The sequence below is a fragment of the Rutidosis leptorrhynchoides genome, chromosome 4 (genome assembly GCF_046630445.1).
Source record: "Rutidosis leptorrhynchoides isolate AG116_Rl617_1_P2 chromosome 4, CSIRO_AGI_Rlap_v1, whole genome shotgun sequence".
In the NCBI taxonomy this organism is placed as follows: Eukaryota; Viridiplantae; Streptophyta; class Magnoliopsida; order Asterales; family Asteraceae; genus Rutidosis; species Rutidosis leptorrhynchoides.
Genome location: NC_092336.1, coordinates 212778857 through 212791345, shown reverse-complemented (window position 1 = coordinate 212791345; position 12489 = coordinate 212778857).

Sequence of the window (12489 nt, the reverse complement as noted above, 5' to 3'; positions counted from 1 at the left end):
CAACACGAATGTTGGAGAGCTATAGTTTGTTTGTAATTAGTAATGTAATGTAATGTAGACCACGAGATTTCAATGCTTCAAACCAGTGTTTCAAATCAGTATGATAAAGTATATGCTTATCCGTGGGCACCCGGTAACTAACTTAACGTAATATTACCCCCTAAAAGTGCACTTGGCAAGTGCGTCTGTTTACGAAATATTAAACACCCGTTGAATGCTAGCGCGACTAGCCCGAGTGGCGATGTCAAACCCTATGGGTCCGTATCTAAGATTCGCGTTCACCGGTTCATAAACCAATGACTAAACGTTACCGAGCTAAAGGGGAATCTTTGTGCCGTTATGTCACCCACACATATATAAAGTTTAAGTACTCGTGTCTAGTATGTAAAACATAAAAAGCGCATGTATTCTCAGTCCTAAAAATAGTTAAAGTAAAAAGAGAAGCTATAACTCACAGTGAATGTGCGGTAAACTCGATACAAAAATGTAAGCAAGTAGTAAGTCGGTCCAAACAAGTAAGTTAGTCGATCCAAAAGGTCCTCAACCTATGTCAATGGTTACTAAGTCAGTATATTGTCCCCAAAAGTTTAAAAGTGAATGAATTAAGTTTAAGTATCATCATCATCATCATCATCATCATTCGTAAAAGATAAAGTAAGTTTTCAACAAGAATAAAGATCGAAACAAAGGGCTGACTTTGGACAGCTGCTACGACCTCTATACAAACCGAAAAGATGCGTGGTTAGTGGCCAAGGCTCTGTATGTGTGTCCTCTAACCGTTTCCAATTTTCAGATCCTAAATCGATGTCGTTTGACCATGGCGACGGTTCAAACGCGAGTAGGTTAGAATTTTTAGCACGTCGCTACAAGGGCGTAATGACTTTTGGAAGGCTATAAATCCTAAACCGTATATCGGATTTAGGCGAGTCCTAAATGAAAAGTCATCTACTCGAACCGAAATATCTGAAAATCAATTTTCCAGAAGTCCAGGAGTCTGATCAAACCCCAAAAAATAGCAAACAAGTGCTCCAGTGGGTTTCTTGGTGCTTGATGCTCATCACAGTTCTCATCCTTGATGCGTGTAAGCTTCAAGTGTACAACTCTTTGATATTTTAGCATCTCTTTGACCAAGTTTCAACCATCAACACACAACTAAGAGTAAAAGCTAACATTCTACAAGTTTTGAACATCAAGGTTGCCTCTTTATTGCATAAACACAATAAAACTTCAACCTTTGTCCTTTTGTCACAAGTTTATGCATCTTCATCATATGAGATGATGAAGACTTGATTTTTATCACCATAAAGATCATAAAAAGGTTCCAAGTAAGTGAGATCTACAATAATAACTTAGATCTTCAAGTATTAAGAAACCCTAAGCTAGAAAGGTTGGATCTTTACAAGATTAATGAGACCATAAGCTAGGAAGCTAAGATCTAGTAAAAGTAATGAGACCATAAGTTAAAAAGCTTAGATCTTAAACAAAATAATGAAACTCTAAGCTAGAAAGCTTGGATCCTTAATGTTCTTGAAGATCCTTAAAGGAAAAGGCTAGATCTTCAAGTTTTATGAAGATCATAAACACAAGTTTTGATCTTTTTAACAAAATAAAGAGATCATAAGCTAGAAAACTTAGATCCAACAAAAGTAATGAAGATTCAAAGCTAGAAAGTCTGAATCTTTCATGTTCTTGAAGGATTCAAATCAAAGTGTGAATCTACAAGATATAACAAGATCAAAAAGCTAAAAAGCTTGATCTTATGATGATGATGATGATGATGATGATTTCGTGATCTAGAAGAAGAAAAGAAGAAGAAAAGAAGAAGAAGAAAATTTAAAACTTACCATTTTTAGAGTGAGAAAGACTAGAGAGAAAATATGAGAGTAAGTGTGTGTAAAATGAGAATGAGATTAAGTGTGAAATGGGAGAAATAAGGCTTGTATTTATAGTGGTTGAGGTGGTAGGTTGTGTCTCAAAACCGTAGGTATTGGGGGGGACAAGGGGACACCTTTTTGCTTTTTGGTTAGTGGTGGTCTAAAGGTTATGCTTATTGTTAGGATCCCATGCAACATTCCTAGTAATGGTTAACAAAAATGCTAGTATTGATAGTGCTCCAAACGAACATATATTTAGTCGCAATATCATCCCAATATGCAAAGTTTTTAGTTGTAATTATTCTATTTTTAAGTTGTAATCGTTTAAATAAATAAATGTGAAGACAAAGCACGAAAATTAAAGAATTGAAGAAAAAGTGCCACTAAAGCCTAAAAAGTGCCACTAAAGCCATAGTACACTCAAAAGTGCCACTAAAAGTGAGTTAAAGACTTGCGCGGATTTTGAGAGTTAAGGAAAATAATTTTTTGTGCAAATTACAAATTGCAAAACGCAAAGTACAAGATATTAAATAGTACGAAAGGACGTTCGAAAATCTGGAACCGGGACCTGGGCCAACTATCAACGCGCGACGCAATGGACCTAAAATTACAAGTCTACTATGCACAAGAATATAATATAATATATATATATATTATATAAATTATATATATATATATATTATATATATATTTATTAAATTATGTCGACAAGCTAGAAACAAAGCAAAACAGCTGGATCCAGGGTGGCCATGCGATCGCATGGCCAGAAGGCAGAAATTCCATGCGATCGCATGGATGAAAATTCTAGGCCAGGTCCTATAAATGCAACGAATTCTGGCCGAGTTCTTTACACAATATCAATATCTCTCTGTATCTTAATATATATAAATTATATATATATTTATAATATATATTAGTTTAGTTTTATATTAGGTTAGTTTGGGTTATGTAAAGGTTATTTTACTGGTTTTAAAGTCGAAGTTCTGTCTGTATAAAGCTACGCGATAAATACTCAATGTAAGTTATGTTCCCCTTTTTAAATTAATGTCTTGTAACTAAGTTATTATTATGCTTATTTAAATCGAAGTAATCATGATTTTGGGCTAAATATTAAAGATGGGGTAATTGGGCTTTGTACCATAATTGGGGTTTGAACAAAAGAACGACACTTGTGGAAATTAGACTATGGGCTATTAATGGGCTTTATATTTGTTTAATTGAATGATAGTTCGTTAATTTAATATAAAGATTTACAATTGGACGTACCTATGAATAGCCATATACACTCGATCGGACACGATGGGCGGGATATTTATAAGTACTAATAATCGTTCATTTAACCGGACACGGGAATGGATTAATAGTCAATGGACTTATTAAAACAGGGGTGAATTACATACAAGGAAAATTGATGTAATTATAGTTTAAGTCCCCAATCAGTTGGAATATTTTACTTCGGATATAAGGATAATTTGACAAGGACACTCGCACTTTATATTTGTGACTGATGGACTGTTATGGACAAAAACCAGATGGACATATTAAATAATCCAGGACAAAAGACAATTAACCCAGGATAATTAATTAAAATCAAAAAGTCAAACATCATGATTACGGAAGTTTAAATAAGTATAATAATTTTATCTTATTTCTTATCGCATTTTATTTTACGCACTTAAATTATCGTCATTTATATTTTTCATTAGGTTTTAATTGTGACTTAAAATATAAAATTGACAAACCGGTCATTAAACGGTAAACCCCCTTTTATATTATTATTATATATAAAAATATATATTTTGTACAAATATGGTTGTTTAAAATATAGTGTAAAATAAGTAGTCTCCCTGTGGAACGAACCAGACTTACTAAAAACTATACTTGTAACGACCCGGAAATTTCCGACCAAATTTAAACTCAAATCTCTATATGTTTCCGACACGATAAGCAAAAACCCTAATATTGAGTCTAGAAAGTTTGAAATCTATATTCAGGTAACCAATTACCCTTTAACCATGCCTGACGATTCACGAACAACCTATAATTTAAAACTCGAACCCGTCATGATTTATATATGATTTACCTTCTTAAACGATGCTATTTCAAATTAAAATTTTACGTATTAAGTCGTTTTATTTTTATGATATAATTTTTGTAATTTTTTTTAAGAAACGAAGTTAAATTAAAAATGTACAATTTGTAAAGCACAACGTACAACAATGTATAGCTTAAATAGTTGAATCGAAATTAATTCATTTACTATTTATATGAATAGTAAATGAAATGAAATTAATTAATTTACTATTCACATGAAAGTGACATGATAGAAATTATTAATTATAAGTTACATAATATACCCCTGAAGTATTTAATAAATACGACTTTTTAAAAATTTACGATTCAAATTTGATTCTAAATTTATTATTATATTATTATATTCTATTTCAATATTATTATATTATTATTTTATTACTTTATTATATTATTATATTATTATAATTAAACACGTTTGATTCCTTTTATTATTATATTATTTTAATATTATTATATTATTACTTTATTATAATATTATATTATTATATTCTATTTCAATATTATTATATTATTATATTTCTTTTCAAAATTATTATATTATTATTTTATTAATCTATATATATGAATGATCAATTTCTCATTCTGGCTCATTAAATTTTTACTACGCATATTATCATTAGTATTTATATTATTATTATTATTATTACACTTATTATCAATCTTATTATTATTATTATTAAGTAGTATTATTATTAGTAATATTTATACATAAAATATTACGACGGAGTGCTGTCCGAGTGATTTTGAAATTGTTTTTCGAGCGGGATAGAGCTAAGGAAATTATGGGTTATAGCTATGGAGGTGATGGGTTTGGTTCATGAGTATGCTCGGGAGGTCAATTTAGCAATTACCTTTCCTACAATATTGAACAATATTGATACGTGAGTACTCGTAAATTAATTTTTACATATTAATAGTGTATCCCTGACTAGTGCTCGAGAAAATAGAATTATGCATGCTTGTACTTTTGATATTGCCCCTAAATAGGTTATGTTGAATCTTGAATTAATTATGTATGCGGTTGAGATAAGATATAAGATATGCATGTCGTTGGAAAGCTGACGAAAAACTATAAACTTTTCATTTAGATATCGTATGGTTTTGATGAATGGATTAAAAGATATCTTCAATTGAAATATCTATACTTTTAAAGTATTATTGTTAAAATAATTATCGTTATCGTTATTGTTATCATCGTTATTATTATTATTATTATCAATATTATTTTATCAAATAAATATGTAATACAAAGATACTTTTACCACTCGTAACATAATTAATAATACATATCACTATATTTTTATGATATTAAGTGAACCTTATAAAAATTTATTATTTAAATGTATAAAAATATATTTTTTTATCATATATAGACTTTGGTATAAATTATTATTAACAAATGACTTTTATTAATTACTTTAATAAACATTTGATAAACTTATTTAATTATATAGTATGACTATATTTAAGTGATATATTAAACATGTATATATATTTTGAAGACATTTTGGGTCAAAACGTTCGTTGTTAACCTTTGCATGATAATCTCGAGCATTAGGATTGTGGTACACTACGACTTAACCTAAATTGTTAGACAAATATTGACCAACATGTAAATATATATAAATAATTTAGGTTCGTGAATCCGAGGCCAACCTTACACTTGTTCAATGATGTTATATGTATTTTTACTACAAAATACAGTATGGTGAGTTTCATTTGCTCCCTTTTATATATATTTTGGGACTGAGAATACATGCGCTGTTTTTATAAATGTTTTACGGAATAGGCACAAGTACTAAAACTAATTCTACGTGGGTTTAAACCAGAAATATACCCTTAGCTTGGTAACATTAAACTACTTGTCTATGTACGGTAGGCGCGAATCCTAAAGATAGATCTATTGGGCTTGACAAACCCCATCCTGACTATGGGATGCTTTAGTACTTCGAGGTTATTTTAAACACACCTGATCTGGTGTACTTCAGAGGGTAAAACAAGAACGTTAAGGCTTGTTACCGGGTGCCTACAACTTATAGAATACTTTTATACACTTGCGAGTGTACATATATTTATGAAACTGAAATCTTGTGGTCTATCAAAAATTACTGAATTTTATGACTGTATATGATAAACCTGTGAACTCACCAACCTTTTGGTTGACACTTTTAAGCATGTTTATTCTCAGGTACGAATTAAGTCTTCCGCTGTGCATTTGCTCATTTTAAGGACATTACTTGCAGTCGATCATCGCAATGGGACCAAATGTTGATGACTTCGTCCAGGAGGATTAGGACGGGTCATGACAGGTGGTATCAGAGCGGTGGTCTTAGCGAACCAGGTCTGCATTAGTGTGTCTAACTGATAAGTCGTTAGGATACATTAGTGAGTCTGGACTTCGACCGTGTTTGCATGTCAAAAGTTTTGCTTATCATTTTTAGTCGGAAATCATTTACTACTATCCTAAGAAACTACCTGCTTATTATTCTTTAGTCTAAACGCGTTTTCTTGCAGTTATTACATAATAGTGTATAGACGAAATTTTATCCTGGCATATCTGCTACTGTGAACTTTGAATGACATTTTTCAAAGATTCCTCCGTAATTTATGAGATTTTGGTAATATATATACATATGTAAACTATGTATTGAAGAATACCAAATCTAAATCCTACAACCTATTCTATACCAAAAATTCATTTCCCCGACTATACGAGATGGATTCTGCATCTAGTTCGAATTCCTCCGATTCTGACAGTTATGCCGATATGGATTTTCATTCGAGCTCCGAAGGCAGCGTCACCGGAATGGATCAACCAATCTCTCATCATCTATTTTGGATGAATTGGGGATGGATTCGTAATATAGTACATTATTGGAGACAAGAAGAAGGTGATCCCTTCCATCCACTGAATTGCCCTATTGGCGATGAATCTGAAGCCCTTACCGGCGAACCCGTCCGAGAAACTATTTTCTCTCTCATTTCTCGAGTATCTCGTCACGATTATATACTATCCCACATTTCAGATCTTGTTCATTCGCTCACCCCAACCGTCAATCATCCCGGTGTAAAAGAAGAAGTTAATGAACTTCGCGCTCGTGTGACGGCTTTGGAGAACACGGTGCGAAGGTTACAAACACCAGCCGCATCACCGGCAGCATAACCAGCACCACCAGCAACATCATCATTTGAACATCGAATATGATCCTTGTTCTACATATCATTCTACACCGATTACCTTCTCTTTACGTATCGTTCTAAATTATTTATCTTCATTCGACATGACGATTATGTAACCTCTAATGTTTTAGAGATATGTAATCTAGTGATAACGATAAATCAAATGAGTTGAATATTTTATTGACTCATTAAATTCATAATTACATCCGAAGAAAATATATATGCAAGTATATTTTCGTAAAGATTGTAACTAAAAATTCTTTCGTACAAACTATTAATGATGAAAATATTTTAACGGGTAGGTAGTACCCGAGGAATATTTAGATTTCACATTGATAAGTTACACTGTACATTTTTCGAATCTGATTCAACGGTCCTTTGCTATCCTACTTACAATCACTGATATATGTATCCGTTCACCCCAGAATAACCATTTCTATTCAAATCTAGTATTTGGATTTTTACATATCCGAATCCAACAAGTGGCATAATGAAGAAAACATTGGACATGATAAAAATGTGTTAGAAACAAACGAACTAATAAATTGAAATATTGTTAGGAATCCACGCTAACTGTTCCTAGTTAACATTTAATTTATCGCAATTTACATTCTCGCAATTTTATTTATCGTCATTTAATTTCTGCATACCATCGGGACACATGTACAACAACACGTCGGATTAATTCTGAGACAACACGTTGTATAATGGGTCATGATATATATTTATTTATTTTACGCATTTTAAATAACGGGACACGTATACAAGGTTTTGACTTATCATATCAACCCATCTATATATATAATTCGGAACAACTGCAGACACTCTATATGTGAATGTGGGAGTTGGCTATACAGGGTCGGAGTTGATTCCAAAATATATATATACTTTAAGTTGTGATCAACACTGAGACCGGTACACGGGTCACGATACATATTAATTAATTCGAATATTATATATCTAATTTATATATGAATTTATTGGACCCTTGGACAATCGGACTATTGGGCTGCTAACTTTGGACAATTAAAATGAGTTAAAATGCTGATTATAACATATGAAACTAAACAATTCTTCAAGTTTGCCACTTGATTTTATCCTAAACCTCATTTGTATTTTGAGGATTACAATCCGCATTCAAATCTTTTCATGATTCTTGGAAATATCTCAATCAAGATGTTGAACCAACCACATCTCATCTATGGAAGAAAAGATTCTTGCATATAATTATGCACTCGAAAACTCTCGGAGACTGAGTCAACGTTTAACACGTAGCAGTGTTAATTCCTTTAGTGTTATTATTACCCAAAATAACTTTTCATTTCCCTTCCAAATTAGCCAATTTTGTCATAACTCCACTTCGACTTCTCAGTAAGATTACTCTTAGTATAACCTCGATATATATACATTGCTCTTCCGCCATCGTTACCGGAGAACCTTTTATATCCTATCAAATTACCATCAGCGTTTAATCATCTAAAAACACAATTCTCCTGAAACCACCACAGTTTGATAACCGATGACCTAGATCCGTTAACTTTGAGAATGCTGAAGAAGCAGCATGTTGTAGATGGTCTCACTGTCCAAAAGTTGATGATAAAGAATGGAGTATTAGAAACGCTCAATAGAAAAATTGGTACCAACAAGCGGATTATGCGAAATTATGAAGGAAGCCGTAAACAAATTACAAAGAATAAGTTTGACTTCAAGGGATCCAAATGATTCGGTGCCTGCTGAAATCTTTAGCGAACACCTTGCTTCTGAATCTAAACCCTTACGGGTAAATCTTCATCATCATCCTTGATATTAGAAATTCCAAGATATTATCGTATCTTCCATTATAAATATCCTCAATATTTCTAGAGATATTTTCACAACTATTCTTATCTGAAATCATCTATCTCTCCGTAACATCTGCGTTACAACATAAAAGAAACTGTGTTAGTTTCTAAGTTCTAAAACCTTCGAGTTTAAAATATGAATGTTTTGAAGTAGTGTTAGGAATTGATGCATGAATTAGTATAATATAATGAAACTTGATCAACTTCATTATATTACAGTAAGTCATGTTGAGTTTCTAATGGAATGTGATGATTTACAGTACCATCATCATGTGCCATGTTACACGGCTCTTACATTTTATCTAATCTCTAAACATATCAAGAAAATATTCTCTTGATGATCCGGTCTTTTCCAGAACATTCTGGTAATTTGACAAATCAAAATCGTTCCATTACCATTTCTTTCTAAGAGCAATAGCTATGTTCATACCTACGAATTCCGGATCATTATTCACTTGACTTGAGGACGGGAAGAAGAAACGAAAGGACAATGTCCCGAAATAGAAATTGGAGTATAAATCGCAGCAAATAGAAGAGAGTATTAACTATGGATGACAATGATTATGGAAAACAGGAGCAGGAACATCGAAGTATAAGGAAAGATATCAAACCCAATAACCACCCAGAAACTACAAACTGTGTATATCAATACGTATGGCGACGTAAAGACACGGGAGAATTAGAAACATTATAATTCCAAGAAAATCATAAAAGTGAATAGATTCTTCTGGCGGTAGATGAAAGAGAAGAATGAAAGATATGAAAGTTAGAAGTATAACAAAAATCAGAACAGGATGAAGCATTTTAAAGAATACCTTAAGGTATGAATTAGAGGAGGAAGAGAAGGAGATGTGAGGTATGGAAGTAAGGAAGGGAAGGAGGTGGATTTATAGTGAAATATCCGACAAAGAAATCGAAACAGATTACCGCATTAAATCAAAGGAGATCATGTTTCCTAAATCGTCGAAGAACCAAATCTTATTACATAAGATTTTCTTTAAATCCCTTAAATTCTGGAAATCAAACCCAATCACGTCATCGGTTAAAACAATTCCATATTCACTCATTTCACTCTTTTATAATAGTTTCACTCGTGCGCTTCACATGATCGAATCGTTTTATCCATATCTTCCGATAATGATAAAACTCTATTATTCGTCATCAAAACATTCCTATTGTTATTTATGACAACCTCTACAAATTTCGGGGACGAAATTTCTTTAACGGGTGGGTACTGTAACGACCCGGAAATTTCCGACCAAATTTAAACTCAAATCTCTATATGTTTCCGACACGATAAGCAAAAACCCTAATATTGAGTCTAGAAAGTTTGAAATCTATATTCAGGTAACCAATTACCCTTTAACCATGCCTGACGATTCACGAACAACCTATAATTTAAAACTCGAACCCGTCATGATTTATATATGATTTACCTTCTTAAACGATGCTATTTCAAATTAAAATTTTACGTATTAAGTCGTTTTATTTTTATGATATAATTTTTGTAATTTTTTTTAAGAAACGAAGTTAAATTAAAAATGTACAATTTGTAAAGCACAACGTACAACAATGTATAGCTTAAATAGTTGAATCGAAATTAATTCATTTACTATTTATATGAATAGTAAATGAAATGAAATTAATTAATTTACTATTCACATGAAAGTGACATGATAGAAATTATTAATTATAAGTTACATAATATACCCCTGAAGTATTTAATAAATACGACTTTTTAAAAATTTACGATTCAAATTTGATTCTAAATTTATTATTATATTATTATATTCTATTTCAATATTATTCTATTATTATTTTATTACTTTATTATATTATTATATTATTATAATTAAACACGTTTGATTCCTTTTATTATTATATTATTTTAATATTATTATATTATTACTTTATTATAATATTATATTATTATATTCTATTTCAATATTATTATATTATTATATTTCTTTTCAAAATTATTATATTATTATTTTATTAATCTATATATATGAATGATCAATTTCTCATTCTGGCTCATTAAATTTTTACTACGCATATTATCATTAGTATTTATATTATTATTATTATTATTACACTTATTATCAATCTTATTATTATTATTATTAAGTAGTATTATTATTAGTAATATTTATACATAAAATATTACGACGGAGTGCTGTCCGAGTGATTTTGAAATTGTTTTTCGAGCGGGATAGAGCTAAGGAAATTATGGGTTATAGCTATGGAGGTGATGGGTTTGGTTCATGAGTATGCTCGGGAGGTCAATTTAGCAATTACCTTTCCTACAATATTGAACAATATTGATACGTGAGTACTCGTAAATTAATTTTTACATATTAATAGTGTATCCCTGACTAGTGCTCGAGAAAATAGAATTATGCATGCTTGTACTTTTGATATTGCCCCTAAATAGGTTATGTTGAATCTTGAATTAATTATGTATGCGGTTGAGATAAGATATAAGATATGCATGTCGTTGGAAAGCTGACGAAAAACTATAAACTTTTCATTTAGATATCGTATGGTTTTGATGAATGGATTAAAAGATATCTTCAATTGAAATATCTATACTTTTAAAGTATTATTGTTAAAATAATTATCGTTATCGTTATTGTTATCATCGTTATTATTATTATTATTATCAATATTATTTTATCAAATAAATATGTAATACAAAGATACTTTTACCACTCGTAACATAATTAATAATACATATCACTATATTTTTATGATATTAAGTGAACCTTATAAAAATTTATTATTTAAATGTATAAAAATATATTTTTTATCATATATAGACTTTGGTATAAATTATTATTAACAAATGACTTTTATTAATTACTTTAATAAACATTTGATAAACTTATTTAATTATATAGTATGACTATATTTAAGTGATATATTAAACATGTATATATATTTTGAAGACATTTTGGGTCAAAACGTTCGTTGTTAACCTTTGCATGATAATCTCGAGCATTAGGATTGTGGTACACTACGACTTAACCTAAATTGTTAGACAAATATTGACCAACATGTAAATATATATAAATAATTTAGGTTCGTGAATCCGAGGCCAACCTTACACTTGTTCAATGATGTTATATGTATTTTTACTACAAAATACAGTATGGTGAGTTTCATTTGCTCCCTTTTATATATATTTTGGGACTGAGAATACATGCGCTGTTTTTATAAATGTTTTACGGAATAGGCACAAGTACTAAAACTAATTCTACGTGGGTTTAAACCAGAAATATACCCTTAGCTTGGTAACATTAAACTACTTGTCTATGTACGGTAGGCGCGAATCCTAAAGATAGATCTATTGGGCTTGACAAACCCCATCCTGACTATGGGATGCTTTAGTACTTCGAGGTTATTTTAAACACACCTGATCTGGTATACTTCAGAGGGTAAAACAAGAACGTTAAGGCTTGTTACCGGGTGCCTACAACTTATAGAATACTTTTATACAC